Source organism: Acromyrmex echinatior, chromosome 8 (genome assembly GCF_024713525.1).
Source record: "Acromyrmex echinatior isolate Ae372 chromosome 8, ASM2471352v2, whole genome shotgun sequence".
Classification (NCBI taxonomy): Eukaryota; Metazoa; Arthropoda; class Insecta; order Hymenoptera; family Formicidae; genus Acromyrmex; species Acromyrmex echinatior.
In genome coordinates this window covers 3,998,551-4,014,564 of record NC_141859.1, presented here as the reverse complement: position 1 = coordinate 4,014,564, position 16,014 = coordinate 3,998,551, and the positions used below count along the sequence as shown (strand labels likewise).

Below are 16,014 nucleotides of genomic sequence, written 5' to 3'. Positions count from 1 at the left end.
ACTAAAACAACATTTAAGCGGCTCATAATTTCTGCAACTGATAGAGTTAAATTCTATGCATGACTTGTATGAAAGAACTATTTCAGTTCATCTGTACAAATGTTAAAGGCTAATAATGAATCATAAGGGTACATTTATCGTTATATTTATTGAGTAAAATGATAAATCGTCGGATGAATCACAAGTGAATTAACATGAGCACCGATAAATTCATGCTCTTCTTCATCTGCATAAATTGATTATAGAAATGAAAAAACGTTTTTATTGCTCTCAATCTTTTATTTCAGTAATATTATTTAACGCCATCGTTAATGAGGCTTGTCTCGGGTGATTTCGAGGATTTAATTCCTAGTTAGGTAATCCCGAGCGTTATGCAAGCAAGCACTTGAATCGACTGTAATTCGTCTAAAACTCTTGATGTTGATAGCGCCGCTGCACCGCAACTGCGGAAAGTTGCTCAACGATGAGATATTTGTCGCACAGGTTTATTTCGTCACGTTTAATACACAGGCCGGTGTTACGGAATACGCGCTCTATTTTCTTCCTGGTCCGTTTCGTGCAATTTCGTGATATGCGCTCGTTTCTATCCAGTACGTTCTCGTATTGGTATCAAACACGAAATCTTTATTCAACATTACGCTGCACTGCTCAAAATCTACAATTATCGCAAAATTTAAATTGTAATAAGAGAATGGAAGACTAACTTAATTTAATATATATATATATATATATATATATATATATATATATATATATGTTTCACATGTATTGTTTAATTTATTCGCACGAGCTTTTACATGAAACGTGAAAGGGATTACAAAAATTGTTAAATTTGTTTTGTATTTATGGTTGCAAATAATTTTTGTAGCGAGAATGAATAAAGAATAAATATTTGTTACACCTACAAATAATTTGCGATCTCCAGATTTGCAGACAGAATTTGTTGTTCATAGCAAATTTCTCTCCGTACGTAAATTTAACGTTGCATTCTTTGCAATATTATTCATATTTTTATAAATTGACTAGACATATGCAATATTGAATTTTGCTATTATTTTTATTTTATACTCGTTATGTGAGCAAGAATTGTTTTTCTGAGTCTTAGAATTATTTTTGAAACCAAAATTTTTGAAGACAAAACTATAGTTTTTCAACAAAAATATAGAATAGCGTTGAGAGAGAGAATGCTCTCATTGTTGACAGTCACGAAAATAAAAGCGACGGTAGATGCAAGTGTTTTCGAGAATAGCGTACTCGACGAGGTCGTCTTAAAGCGTGCCACTGTGTCAGTAACAGTACTCCTCGTAAAAGCCACTTGGCATCTCAGAAGGGTTACATTTCGCGCGACCCCGCGTACGATATCTTTTAATATAAAGAGCATGTCATTTCCTAAAGTGCTTCGACAAGTTAATAAAGCAGGCGGATCGTAAAGGTAGAAGCGTATTTTGTAATGACAGAAAAAGCTCCGGATATAGTAATTAGCGCGTAACTTTTATGCTTTCTAGGTCTTCAGTTTTTTATCAGACGAAGACTGTATTAAAAGCGAATTCAATGTAATCACAGATTTAATGAATTCACATTTAATGAATAAATTATTGAAACACAGTTTCTTCATCAGATTTTTTAGAATTATTGTAGATTTTACGATTTCCTGTATTTATTGCCTTCGTTTTAACGATCTAATTTTAGACTTATCTTTAAGATACTGAGTTACAGAATAGGGGTTTAAGTTTATGTGTTTTCTCGCGGATGAAACTCTTCTCTCTTTTTCCATCTCTTTTTCGCAGAATAGACATCAAAGGTAGATCCCATCCATAACTTATCGTGTATACATCCAAGTGCATTCCACGATTAGTTATTGTTAATAGGAAACATACATGCTTAGTGAATTTTAGACAGACCTGTGCTGCAATAATAAATCATCGCGTGTTAGCCGTATTCGCATTTCGAAATTTCGGCGTAATTGTTATGTCGATGAGATTGACCTGTACAATATTGAATTCTCCGCTCGCGATCTGAAACGTGTCAATTATCCCACAGTCGCGTTTTCACCATACATCTCCCATTTGCCTCGTTCTGGTAACTGCCTCACTTCGAGAACGATGATTTTTTCCGCCTAATCACGACTCGGGACTCCTTCCCTTCGTCCTCCTCAATATCCGATAGTGGCGAACATTCGCCATTCGTGAACGGTTGCCGTGTTCAGTGACGAAACCGGGAGATATTAGACAAGAATCCTGTACACTGCTGTTTCGAGACTCGCGTCTTTCAAGTGAAAGGCCGCGAAATGCGCGACTCGAGATCGACAAAGTTGCCCAATGCGTGCCATGCCGATACTGAAATCGAAATTCAAGAAATCCATGTGAGAAACTCGCGATTTGATCAACACGAGAGTTACAGTTTAATCATTATTTGGACCAAACCTGCAGTTCAAAGTCTGCCTTACAATTAATCAATCTTAATCATTTTATAGTATTGTACATCTTGCATAATTTGAAGGACAAATCGAATCCGTTGGTTTCAGAAATCGTTAGTTAGTTGTCTATGTTGTCTAATAATAATTAATTTATCTAGCAAGATAAAATAAATGTTAAGTTAAATTTAAAACATGTAAAATAACTTATTAACGAACTGAACATATTTACGTATTGATTTAAATGTTATATTTACGTAAAAATATTAGGACATAGCGATTAGTAAATCTCGAATGCATTGCAAAAGTAGATTTCCCAAATAGTTGCGTGAATTAATGAGAAACACGTGCATCTTTTAGTCTATTAAAAAAAAAATTGTTTTTTCTATATTACTTCCTTAGATATTGAAAAATTAGAGTTTTTCCTCATTTAACAACATTATTAAAGGATTTTATCAGTTCAAACCTTATGTTAAAAAAAAGACTTTATGTGAGATTAATAATAACATAAACAAATATATAAAATTTTGCGTAAATCCGGACATAAGTATAATTCCGATCACTGATACATGCACTGGTTTATCTTGAGAATTGAAAAAATTATGATGTCTACAAGAGTGGGCTTGGAACTAACGGCCTTGTTTTGAAAAATTGAATTTGACCTACTCATTGACCCGTTTAACCCGGCACGACCCGTCGCGACACTGTTAAGCGGTTTAACGGTCGACGTTAAGTATCGCGGAATTAAAGTTTAACGATTCCATTGTTATACCCGGCTGAGCACGCACAGCGTGCGACGTGTTGATATGTGAATGTTGTCTTGTCACATTCGTCACATCATTAGCATTAAAAATGTACGACAGTGCCAAGTACCGTTTTTAATGATTTCCTATCACGGGCGCGGCAACATGCTAAATCGTAATGCTTATTTTTCTCAACTTCATAGCAATGTCGGATCTTGTCTCAAACAATCATCGAGTGTCTCACATGTGGTAATAACCACAAATAGAGCTTATTATTGATTACGATACTTAGCGTTATATTAATGCACTTAGCGTCAATCGTCGACTAAATTATTTTTTTGTGATTTAATTTGATATTTACCTATTGTCTATAATTTTTACTACTAATTATTATTTTGAATTAAAGTTATTAATATAATTGTCCAGAATTATACGAATCTATTTAATTTTATTTAAATTTTTATATAATAAGTAGCATATTTTTTATATTAATATAATAAATATATAACAAATAAGTATACACTGAGGAAAAAGTTATTTATTTGACTAAATTAATTTAGTTCGTCTTTATTTCTTTTAATTAAAAAATGTACGTATTTAAGTCAAACATATTATATTTAATTCTAATACATACATTTTTCAACGAAAAATATAAAAGCAAACTAAATTAATTTAATCAAGCAAACATTTTTTTTTCTCAGTGTATTACATTGTCAGTGTATTACGATATATATAGCACGATATGTAAAGACATCTGACTATTTTTATTTATACGTGCAATTATTATAATATATTCAACGATTTGGATAAATTTGAGCTTTCCTACAGTTTCTATTTAGTGAAAGCAATTTACATAAAAAGAAATCAAAATCTCGAGTCCGTTTCCTGTCAAATAATCTTCTAATCGTTAAGTGACACACTACTGTTTTGATGGCGAGAATTTGATTTCATTTGCACAAGATACTTATTTACTGCGTCTCATGCTGAAACTTAGGCCTGTCTCGTTAAACAAATCTGACTGTCGGCAGGTCCATTTTTGGCGACCGAAATATCATCGGGAGCAGTCGCACGCGCGATTTCCTTTCAGGGTTAACCTAATTTGACGTGTACTTAATTACGAATTTCTGTCTCGTTGGAGAACCCGGTTATCGTTGACACGGGCTTTCCTTTCGGCGCGACGGCCCGCTTAACAAACGCCCACGTGCCGGGTCTTTACAGCCGTTCGTAGGTCGTATGAGGACCGGTATTAATTACAACATAACGAACCTTTCGTTTTATTGATAATATACAGTCGTTCGTTGATCTAAAACGCGATCGGTATTGCGTATCTATTACCACTAAAATATCTACTATTTAGTTTAATTCCATGCTTAAGTATCCACATGTAAACACACGTTGTGAATATCATTTAAACAAGTATGTGTTATTATCATTTTTTTTATTACTCTTTTGCTTGCGATATCCTATTCGATCAAATAATTATGGGAGATGTGAATTTTAATTTGGATACAATAGGAGAAAATAATTGTTTTTTTGCATTTCTGTGTAATATTTTTATCTGTAAATTGAAATTATTGTGCAATGCTTCTTTCTAACCTTGTTATATACATTTCTTGGTTCTCTTATATTTATGTACATATTTATATAAAAAGAATGACTTTGCTGAAAGGATCAAAAATTTTGTTGGATTTGAAAATAATTTTGTTGGGCCTTTAAAATAATTTTTTTTGAAAAAATTTAAATGTTACTAGAATATCAAAATTTTTTACAGTATTATTCATCACTTTTAAAAATTTTTAATTATTTTGTGATTGTCCAATAATGTCATTTTCTGTATACAGGAAAATTTTAGATCCTTTAACAAAATTATTGTTTCGCGTATATAAAGCATCGTAAAATTTAAAGATAAAATTGGGCATTATGCTTTATGTTCGCTTATTTTACGAGTTAGCACCGCGTATAAACTGTTAGTTCCACTAACTCTGCTATGGTAAGTTAACTAACGTGAATCTAACGAGAGCCTCGGTATCCGGGACGGGATTCTTTTCTCCTACCGCGATCGATCTTCCAGCTTCCTGCAGACTTTTCTATTCATCCAAAAGGGAGATCCCGGTGTCACATTACTCGTAATCCGCGTCGCTAACGAACCGAGCGATCCGGCTATGGTACACTCTACGCATATGTAACGTTTCTAACGGTATATCCTATAACTCGCATTCGTTTGGAGCTACTGAATCGATTGTTTCCGTATCGATTTACATTTCCTTTTACGATTCCTTACACTAACAACGTAGTGTGAAATATAACTCAATATGTTGGATTGCAGCATATTCAAAATCAAGAATGATTTCTCTGATGTTCCAAAATGAAAATCTTTAACTTTAAAATATTTTTGGATTTATGAAATAAATAAACTACAAGCGGAAATTCGTACGATGAACATTAATTTGAAACAATATAAAATTTTCATGAACATTACACACTACTTAATTATGATATAAAATTTTTTTTAAATGTCTTACTTAGAAACTTTTGCTTGCAAAGTATAAAAAGACGGTTTAAATTCGTGCATTTTTATACATGTAATTGTGTGTCGGGTGAATGACTGGCGAGGAAAGTATAGAGACTACAACGACGAGTAAACAACTCATTAGCATTCCTTTTCGTGTTCAGCGTGAAATCGAAATTACTTGGCCGGGAGTCAAAGAAAGTAGTAGCGAAGGCGTCGCATGGAATTGACAACTGACATTATTTTCACCCCGCATTTTTATTTCGACTTCAGGCCATTTGCTATTCGGGTTTCGTTGAGTAAAACGCAAAAGAAATACGTCGCTCTCTCTTGATCATGTAGACTCTCGATTTTCTTGTTTCTTTGAAAACGTGACTGGCGCACGTTCGTTCTCAACTGGACTATAAATGTATTTCGAAAAAAACTACAATACGTGACTTTATACGTCGTTAATGTATTTGTATTTATAGTTATGCTAAATTATGAGCACAATTTTTAATTACGTTATTCATTAAATTATTTTTAAAAGTAATGTAATACTGAGAAAAATGTACTACAATAAATTTGAATAAATATTTATTTGGATAGTGCCAAAACTAAACATTTATTTACAATAAATAAATATTTACTTAATAAAGAAATGACTGTTAAATGAAATTAATGTTACATTTATATTGGTATATTTTTTGCCTAAAATAACATTTATACAATAAAAGAATTGTTTTTTTTTTATTCACGTTTCTCATTCATTTTCTATACTCGTTTAAAGCGTAAGGACATCGCGAATAAACTGGATTGAGCGGTCAACGATCATGTAACAAAGTGTCTCCTCGATATCGCGGGTGACACGACGCGGTTTCACTACGAATCGGACGAGCGAAATCATGCTACACCGGTCGGTGCGGTTGCATATTATACATGTCATTGCCCGGGGCAACCACGAGCTCTCTCGAGAGGCTCGGCCAGTCATTCTCGACAAGTGTGCATCACGACATTGGTCTACCTTACATCCACCTACGTGCCATACGTCCACCGACGTATTCTACCTTATTATATTCACCTGAACCTGCGCCCGCCGCTTTCGGGATCTCCCACAACGACTTGTCAGTTAATCGAGATTGTCTTGCCTTCAGAAGAAGTGTTACGCGAAATTCGATCGATCTTTAATTTCTTTTTTGTATTTTATTCTTACGAAATAAAGTACTGCTATGAAACTGCGGGTTAGAATCTTTTTTTTTGCAATTTTTGAATCATTTTAGAATATTATGGGCGAAGAGTTTATATTTTTAACAATTTTCTTTGAAACAAATATTTTTTAATTGTATACATTATTTGCTCTGTTCTTGAAATTTATAAAACGAGTGCTTGTATCAAAAATACGATTATCATTTTATAGAAATATAATTATTAATAGAATTATATTTTTCGAGAGCTTAGAATAGTAAAAATTTAGGTCGGACAAAAAATCCAGATTGCAGTTAATAATAAGTAAATACATTATATTGATTGTATCTTTATTATACTGTTATAATGCATGTATCTTGTATAACCTATCTATGATATTAGATATTTGCCGCTCGTTTTACATAGATATTGACAGCAATTTTCGTATCAAATAAACGAAACTTAAAATCAGATATTATTAGCCATGTTACAAGCTGAATGAAGACAAGGACGCTGGTATTTTATTCCGCTCGGTAGAAATCTAGTTTCTTTCGCATGTAAATCCAAAAAAAGCAAAAATTAACTTTGCTCCATATAATTTACAATAATTCCATCGCGCCGTTCGCAATCTGACATTGATCTCTCTGATCGCACTGTACGATTGAACAAAGTGTAATGCTTCGACATAATATAAATCGGATTGGTCGACGGACAGTCGCTTTTTCGATTAGCATATAAAATCGACGCACAGAGAGATTGATATTGAATCATAACGTAGAAGGAGTATCAACGGTTATTACTCTGTTCGAGTCGAACCAGTTAAGTAGCATCGGTTAAAACATTTTATCTGTCTTTATAATGGCACAATTCACACTGACTCACAATCTCGTCGCTACTACCTACTACCCGCGTGGCAGAGAATTTTTTCCCATCCTTCGCCCTTTTTTCCTTTCCCTCTTTTTTTTCTCAGAGCCCCGCATGCAGCGTATAAGATATTCTCACTTGCAGCGCGCCAGCAGCTCGTTAGCGATTTGCGGCAACAATGGCCGACAGGAGGCTGGATAATTATTCCGTACACATGCACATATCTCTCTCTCTCTCTCTCTCTCTCTCTTTATCCGTCTCTCGCTCTCGTCCCTCGTTTTTTTTCTCTCCGATCCTTGAGCGTTCCTCTCCAACACCGAGCGTGTAATCCTCCGTTCTGTGCCAGCAAAACAAGTTGTTCGATCCCACGTCTCCGACCTCCAACGCGCGTCTCTTAGATAATTCTTTCTCCAAGCAGCCCGAGTAATCGAGTAGGCTGTTTGTATGCACTCGTATGCACAGCTGCATTGTTGTTGCAAAACAACACGTGGCATACCGGTAATCGACACGTAACATGCTCGTGCAAACATGTACACAAATACATACTTGAGAATAGAGTTGGAACGACGAGAGCGGAGGACGGGTTAATCTTGCATAACGTAATAACGAGGCAACGAGACGAGAGGACCTTACTTAACTCTTTCTTATGATTTGATTATTGACTAATAATAACGAACCGTACAAATGATAATAATAATGGTAATAATCCCGCCAGACGACTTTACCCGTTACAATGTAGCAATTGTGTCATTTTTTTTCACATTGATGCATTAATCCGTTGATGAAATAATTTATTGTGAGTTATCTTTGAGCGTTCTCTTAAAAATTATGGCAACATAAGAGATATCTCTTATTATATTTATCTTTAAATAATACATATGAAATTTATAAGATATAATGTCGATTATAATTATGATTTGTTTTATTAGACACACATTTTATTTATAATATAGATACATATTTTAAACAGATATTTTATTTTGTATACAAGTTACTTGTATTTTTTTTTATAGAAGAATATTATTTTATTTACTTTACTTATTTTTGCGATAATTATTTTGTTTCATTTAGACAAGATTTCTGCACTTATTGCAAAGATGAATGTTCTTCCGTGACGCAACGCCATTTGTTTGCCTCGACCTTTTGCTATGCGTCTGTAGCTGTTATTAACGACTTAACGTTTTCTCGTACTCGGTTTAACGTTAAACGAGTAAATAATTTTTCCGTTTACACGGTGTTGGAATTCATAACCGCCACGTTTGGTTAAAACGCACGGCTATGCGTTTCCCGGGCGGAGGGTTAATGACCACTTAATTGCAGAACTCGCAATGCGGTCGTCTGGTTAATTGTAGGTCGCACAGAAACCGGAGTGATAAGCGCTTGACCGTGAGAAGATATAAAACGCATGGAAAATAGTAAATACGAATGATTTCATACTATAATTACGATATCTTTTCTTTTTAATACTTATAAGTAACATTATTAAAAAGATAATACGATTTTAATAATATTATATAATTAGAAATAATATATACAATTAGTAGTGAATGAATAATAAATGTTTCAAAAAATTGTAATTTTTACACATCTTATTTTATCGAATATATTATATTTAATATATTTTTCTATTTACAATTAATATAATATTTTTCTTTTACTATCAATAAAAATTATATTTCCTGTAAAAAAAAAATAATCTACAATGTTAATCATATTTTTCAGTCAATTTTAAGTTGCTGTTTTGCATTTATAAGTGGTCGATGAGAGTTTCTCGGGGATATACTTGAAGTTTTATTACGCGTCGAGTGATCGCTAAAGAGCGACTCTTTCTCCGAAGCCATAATTAAATCGAAATCGAAAATTAGACATCGTTATGCTTAGTGAACTGTCATTTAAGAAATTCGATAATCAGCAATAAGTTTCTTTCCGGTATGTAATTTCTAGTCTTTGTTAATTGTAGCCGCTAACTGATAATTAGGCACGCCTTAACTATTTACATCAGTATGCGGTTAAAAGGTACTGTCATTATATCAATTTCTTATTTGCTTAGTTTATCAATGTTGCATTTTATGTGTGTATTTTCACATGATCGAAACTACTTTGAGACTTCGTAGTAATTTCATGTCGATCTATTGACCGACAATTTATAGCCCAGACTGTGCATGAATCTTTTTTATATGAATATAAAAAACTATAGAATATGTATACCGTTAGATCAAAAGAGCAATGTTAGCAATGTGTATTTTGTTAGCAATGGGTATTTTGTCTTAATTTCTGTTGATAAATAAACTTGTTTAAATTCGTACGTTCTTTTTAAAGAAAAAAACTGAAACTATTATATTATTAACTATATATTAATAATGAAATTATATGTAGAGTTACACATTCTTATCTACCTTTTATGTGTAACGAGATAAAATATTTTTCCCAGATTGCGTGCGAGAATAATTCAATTCCATCAGGATTTCCTGAATCGTAATTGACACGAACAGAGCTTAGGGCGTGATAGTCGGTATCCTTTAACCACTACGAGCTATCTAGGCATGCTCTTTCGTCGAGGAATTCGCAGGGCATCGGTAATTTCTTGAGGTTTTCCGCGGTCGTTACGCGGTCGCAAAGTTAATTGAGTAGAAAGCGATTCACGTGAAAATGTGCCGACTCTTCTGCCGGGCGTATTAAATGTCTTGGTGTTATATTGTCATTAAAAAGAATAGGCAAAAGAAGAGAAAATGTTTATTACTATTTTAAGGCAAAGCTATATCGAAGTAAATATATCTGAATAAATTAAACGAATAATGTAGTTATAATACAAGAATCAATTATTAGTTATTTACATCTAGTTAAAGATAATTGTGCCTCCACATTATTTTTCAGTATTACAAATAATAGCAGTTTAAAAAAGCAACGGTAAACGTTGGGGGGAAGTTTATTTAGAAATTCTCGTAAACTTAGAAAAGATTAATAATTAATATTATTATTAAAAATATCAATATACAATGTATTTTAATATACAGAAATTTCTTGATTATTAAAATAAAATATGCTAGTAAACAAAAAATAAAAGAATGTATTATACATTATAAAATGCGTCATAATTTTTTTTTAAGAGTTAACACAATAATACAAAATTAAAGCATATGATTGACGATTCGTGCCGCTTAACAGCGAGACATGTAATTTGTCTCTAAATAAAGAGGAAGAAGAGGGTGGAGATAATGCATTTCCGATGCAGTCGATATTGCCGTTGTGGAATCGGTCGTTCCGCTCGACGAGTCGTACCTGCGAATTTCCAGTGTAATAGTATGCAAGAGAAACGTTAGAATTATATCCGCCAAACAGGCCGAGGCGAGACGAAGACACATTCATCCTGTCACCCACGTTTGTGTTTGTTCTGTCCTTTCGATAACGTTTTTTTTTTTCCACGGCGTGGCGCACGTCGTTATCGTGAAAGTGCGTGTGATCGTGCAGCGATAATCGTGCGATGTATTGTCACAGATTGAAAATAATAGTAGAAAAGGGGCCGATAATGCTCTACTCCAGTTGGATGAAAACGAGGAAAATTCTACGTCATGCTACATACCACGTCTGTGACAAGGTAATTGCTTCGAGAAATTGACGATATAATCAGGAATTTTCTCCTGCGAGAATGAGAGTATGATAATGTCGAGAAAAAAAACTTTTCCTATTTTAACATCTTTTAAAAACATAATCAGAACGTACAGTTTAAACTATACATATATAAATGGATTAAAGATAAAGATATAAAATGGAGGAAAAAATTATATTTTACAGATACTTTACTTAATTGAAAAAAAAAGAGAAGGCCAAAATATCTTGCCAAGTATAGTTACAGTTTTTCTGTGATTTTGAAGTGGGACGAATATTGATCTGGTAACTAAACGTGTGCAATTTTCTTTTTTCTATTTTTAGAAACGATGGGTATTGTTCTACTTTCGGGCGAGTCAGAGAAATTGATGTATAGGTTTAGATTTATTTTCTTGGATACATTCCGCATCAACTTTTTCTTCGCTAGAAAGTTATGTACGCAATGTCGCCGATTCGCGTGGACGTGAACGAGTGAATATCGACGTGAATATCGCGTTAATAGGAGTAGGAATAGCGTCTACATTTTTTTCGATTGATTCTGATATGTCTATGACGCGAAAAATGCTCGTTATCGAGTCGCGTGTACCACAATCAAAGATGTATCGAAGGACAGATAGGAACAGGATGTCCTACAGGATGATTCCTTCGAATCTCTAATCTTTCTTCCTCCTCGTCTTCGATCGACCGATTGTATCGCGTCTCACGGCCAAGATGGAGACAGGTTTCCAGTATATACGGGAGTTCGATACGCGGGCACCGGATGTGGGATATGCAGACGAGATGCGTGGGATTCCTCCTTGATGCGTAGCACGCAAATATGCGTCGCCGTTCCTACTTGGCAAAGTCGGAGTAACTTTTTCACTTGTAAGCGAGAAATAAAGTTTTCAGAAAGCTATCGCGACGAGGAAATTTAGGTACAAATATCTTTAAACATAGGAAACTAATAATTGAATAGCATGGGGAGAGAAAATGTTCGTCAAATTTTTTGATATAAAAAAGAATAAGAATCTGTATTTATGACTCAAGTATTATGGTGTAAAAATTTTTCATACCAATTTTACTGTCTTCACTTTGTACAAATTGAAATTGGATTTGTTTTTGTGTGTGTTTTATATTTGTTATTTAAAGATTAACTACGTTCCCTATTACATATTTTATACTTTCATGCAGTTTTATACACTTTCAGAGATTTTTATCTTATAATAAATATTAATATAATTTCTGTTTCTTATATTATTTTCCTTTGTTTTACTTTGCTTATAATTGGTTTTAATTTTTCCATTCGTTTCACTTGTAATTATAAAAACTAAATTATTTTATTCGTTTATATATATCAGTTTATTAAAGCTTGGAAAGTCAGAGAATGAGAGGGAATTTTTTAATTCTATTTGCGTGATAACTGTAATATTTCCGGAACAAGCCTTCCGGGAGGGATTCAAGGAAAGATATATTCGACGAAATCTTGTAACCATCGTCGAATGGTGCTTTTCGCATTCCAAGCGTATAAGAATCGAATGCCGGCGGCGAGTTAATGCGTGCAACGGGATTTTCTTATTGGGCAGGCATTGCTCGCGACACGCTCTGTTTGGCTAACGAGGCGGCGAACGTGGCAGCGGACCTTTAATTGCCTTTAATAAAGTATAGCTCGGTGCCTCGTTGCCGGTTGTTTCGCCGCGTTCGCGATTTCGCCTTCGAAAGGTCGAAGAGATCGTCGTGAACGGCACCTACGCCATCGTTATAACGCGGGGGCACGTTTATGTCGGCTTTATTAGAGATTAGAAACGTAGTGGGCCTCCCTGTCGTAATCTGGGTCACGTTGTTTTGTGCTTAAGGACTAGCAAGGACTCCGATCCGCGAAGCGTGTCAAGGACAACCAGAAGGAAGCGGTCCGCCCGAGAGCGAGCGACCTATTGTCCGTTATTGTCAATTGTGAGACAAGTGCCTCCGATTGCGTAACGTCGCGATAGTCACATTTGTTGAATCACACGAGAAAGAAAAAGAGACAAAGAGATAGAAACAACTCGTGAATTATCCTTAATGAATCGTCAGATGTGCGGTACGATCGGACGAACTTCTTTCTCGTCAGGCGAAAAAATTGAATGAAAGCCATGATAGATCAGAGTTAAAGTCTGTATGTAATTAGTGTGATAAATCGTGATGCAAATGAAATTTTCGTATCGAAATTTCGAAATTAGTAATACGAAGTGAACATGTATAGTCCATGCAAAACCTTAAACCGAATTATAATTTATAATTTTATTATATATCGTTAGAATGGGTGCAACAACTTTTATTATATCGAAATATTTATTCTATCGTGTAAAAATTATACGTATCTCCCTGTTCTTTAGCATGGATAATTCTAAATGATCACTGTGTTTATAATAAAATTTAGTTAGAATATTTGATATTATATTTGTTAGGTCTTTCTCTGTTACTTGATAATCTAAAAAGGAATGGTTATATGGGGAATACTCTGTATATTGCTTCCAATAAGCATAATAAATTATTTCATAACGATATTCATCGATGCGTTTTAGTGACCGGCGATATGCTATAGCAGGACTGTTTATGGTTCGCTAAGCTCATGCTGTTGGTACGTGACAATCAACACGCCGGAAGTTAATTGTGAACGTGCGACGAGCGACAGGAAATGGTATGAACCGGACGGAAAGCGGTTAAACAGAGCGTAAGCACTCGTGCAGTGAAATTGATTCAATCGAAAAAGTGGAATCATACTGATATCATTACTGATGACGGTGATCAATACATCTTGCGAACGCTTTATCAATATATGGAGCATTAGGCGACTTTCGATTAGCCTTGTGCTTTTTAGTAAATATTTTTTCGATAAGCAATGGCTGTGATCATGGCTGGCGAGATAACTGGACCGTGAATCCGGTGTTTGACATTTTTATACATAAAATAGCGTGGAAAGTGTCGCTGTGTGTTTTTATCTACTTGTGATGTTTGCGATGTATATTCAGCGGATTGAGAAAATTTAAGTTTAATCCTTTCACGACAATCTTTATATATATATATATAAAGTATTCTTATTTAAATGAGAAGAATTTGAAATTAATGAAGGAGATACCTTGAGATCCACTTTTAATTCGAGGCTACGTTTTTATAAGATGGATGTAAAATTGGATTTACATTTGAAATGTTACACAATTACATATTCAGATAGAATGCCACAAATATATTTTTTACCTATGAATTTTTTGATCAAGTTTTAATTGATTTTTTTTGTGGAAATTTCTTAAAAATGATCGATTTTCCTCGATATTTATATCCAGAATAAACTGAATTAAATTTCATCAAGAATTATTAGTAGTAAACAAATTAATATTTAAACATCTTTATGGATTTATCTCATTATTCTTGTGTCGAAACTTCAACTATTTATTTTTATTTAAAGACAATTGAATAATTTAACGTGCAATTTTATGCGTCTTAATTTTATCGAGAATTTCTTAATAAATTACTCCTTTTTCAGTATCTATTTATTTCATGCATAATAAAATTCTAGTTTCCTGGCTTCGGCATATGTTTAGGCATTTAGTGTTTTTATCGGATGCTCGACATTCTTTCGTTTAATTAGTACAAGGAAGCGGTATAATTTTTCCGAAGGAAAGAGGTGCGGAACGTTTACTCGCAGAGTAACCTACCTTTATTTCTCCATAAAGTCGAGTGAATTCTCGTTCTTATTCTTATCTCGGTCCTCCCAGACAAGAAAGAAAGAGAAATGATCGCCTCGTTTCGAGATTGCCACGCAATGCGAGATCGGCTGGATGAACGAGAACGGACGTATTACTTCTTTGCGAGAGCGGCCTTTTTGCCAGTTCGGCCACGCCGTTCCATCGTGTAAACGCGATACGATAGCCATTATTTACGCGGCATTATCTTATACCACAAGATTATAACGAGTGCCAAATTATTGCGCGTTGATTGCCGCGGATAAGCGCTTGCGTCTTTGACCACGCAGACTTGAGATCATTTAAAGTCTCGAATTGCCGAAAACGTAGATTTATTTCACGTCAACGTTGTATTCCAGTTGTAACATAATTACACATCGTATTTTATTGAGTTAATTGTCATAAATGTGAATTTAATTGCTTGCGTTTTGTAAATGTATATAATAATGGGGACGATAATGTTCGGCTTGAAGCTGAAGATAATTTTGAATCCTCGACGAAAACTTTTCAAGCAATGACATATAAAATTGTAATTTGAAGAATTAACAAACTCTCACTAAAATTAATCGTAAGTTTCTTTAACAAATTACAAGTTTTTAAATTTAATTTCCACTTCTACAAGTACATAAATATTACAGTGTTTTAATTGAGTTATTCGTACATATTTGTGCGATTGCCACAAAATTTAATCAATTACATCAAGATGCTTACATGTTGAAAGCATTAAATTTATTATGTTTCTGTTTAAATAAATCTCTCTTAATGAAATCATTAATGCTGAGTGTATAAGCGTATATATTTGCATTCATTTCAATTAAATTAAAAAAAAAATTTGAGAAATGAAAAACGTGTTTTTACACAAGACAATCCTCTTTTTTTTCACTAGTGCTATGTGCACGCATTAAAAAAAAAAGAGAAATAAACAAACTGAATGTGTTCACAATGAAAACGATGGTGTTTGGTTGATAACCAGTAAGAATGCTCGATATATACTTGATGAATGTCTGATGCTTTAAG

At 33.9% G+C, this 16,014-nt stretch overlaps 1 protein-coding gene across 3 annotated transcripts in view; it reads left to right on the top strand.

Annotated features, from left to right (window-relative positions):
* osp (myosin phosphatase Rho interacting protein outspread) overlaps positions 1–16,014 on the top strand; it is a 194,466-nt gene that overhangs the window by 40,339 nt on the left and 138,113 nt on the right. The gene's annotated exons all lie outside the window — the stretch shown is intronic.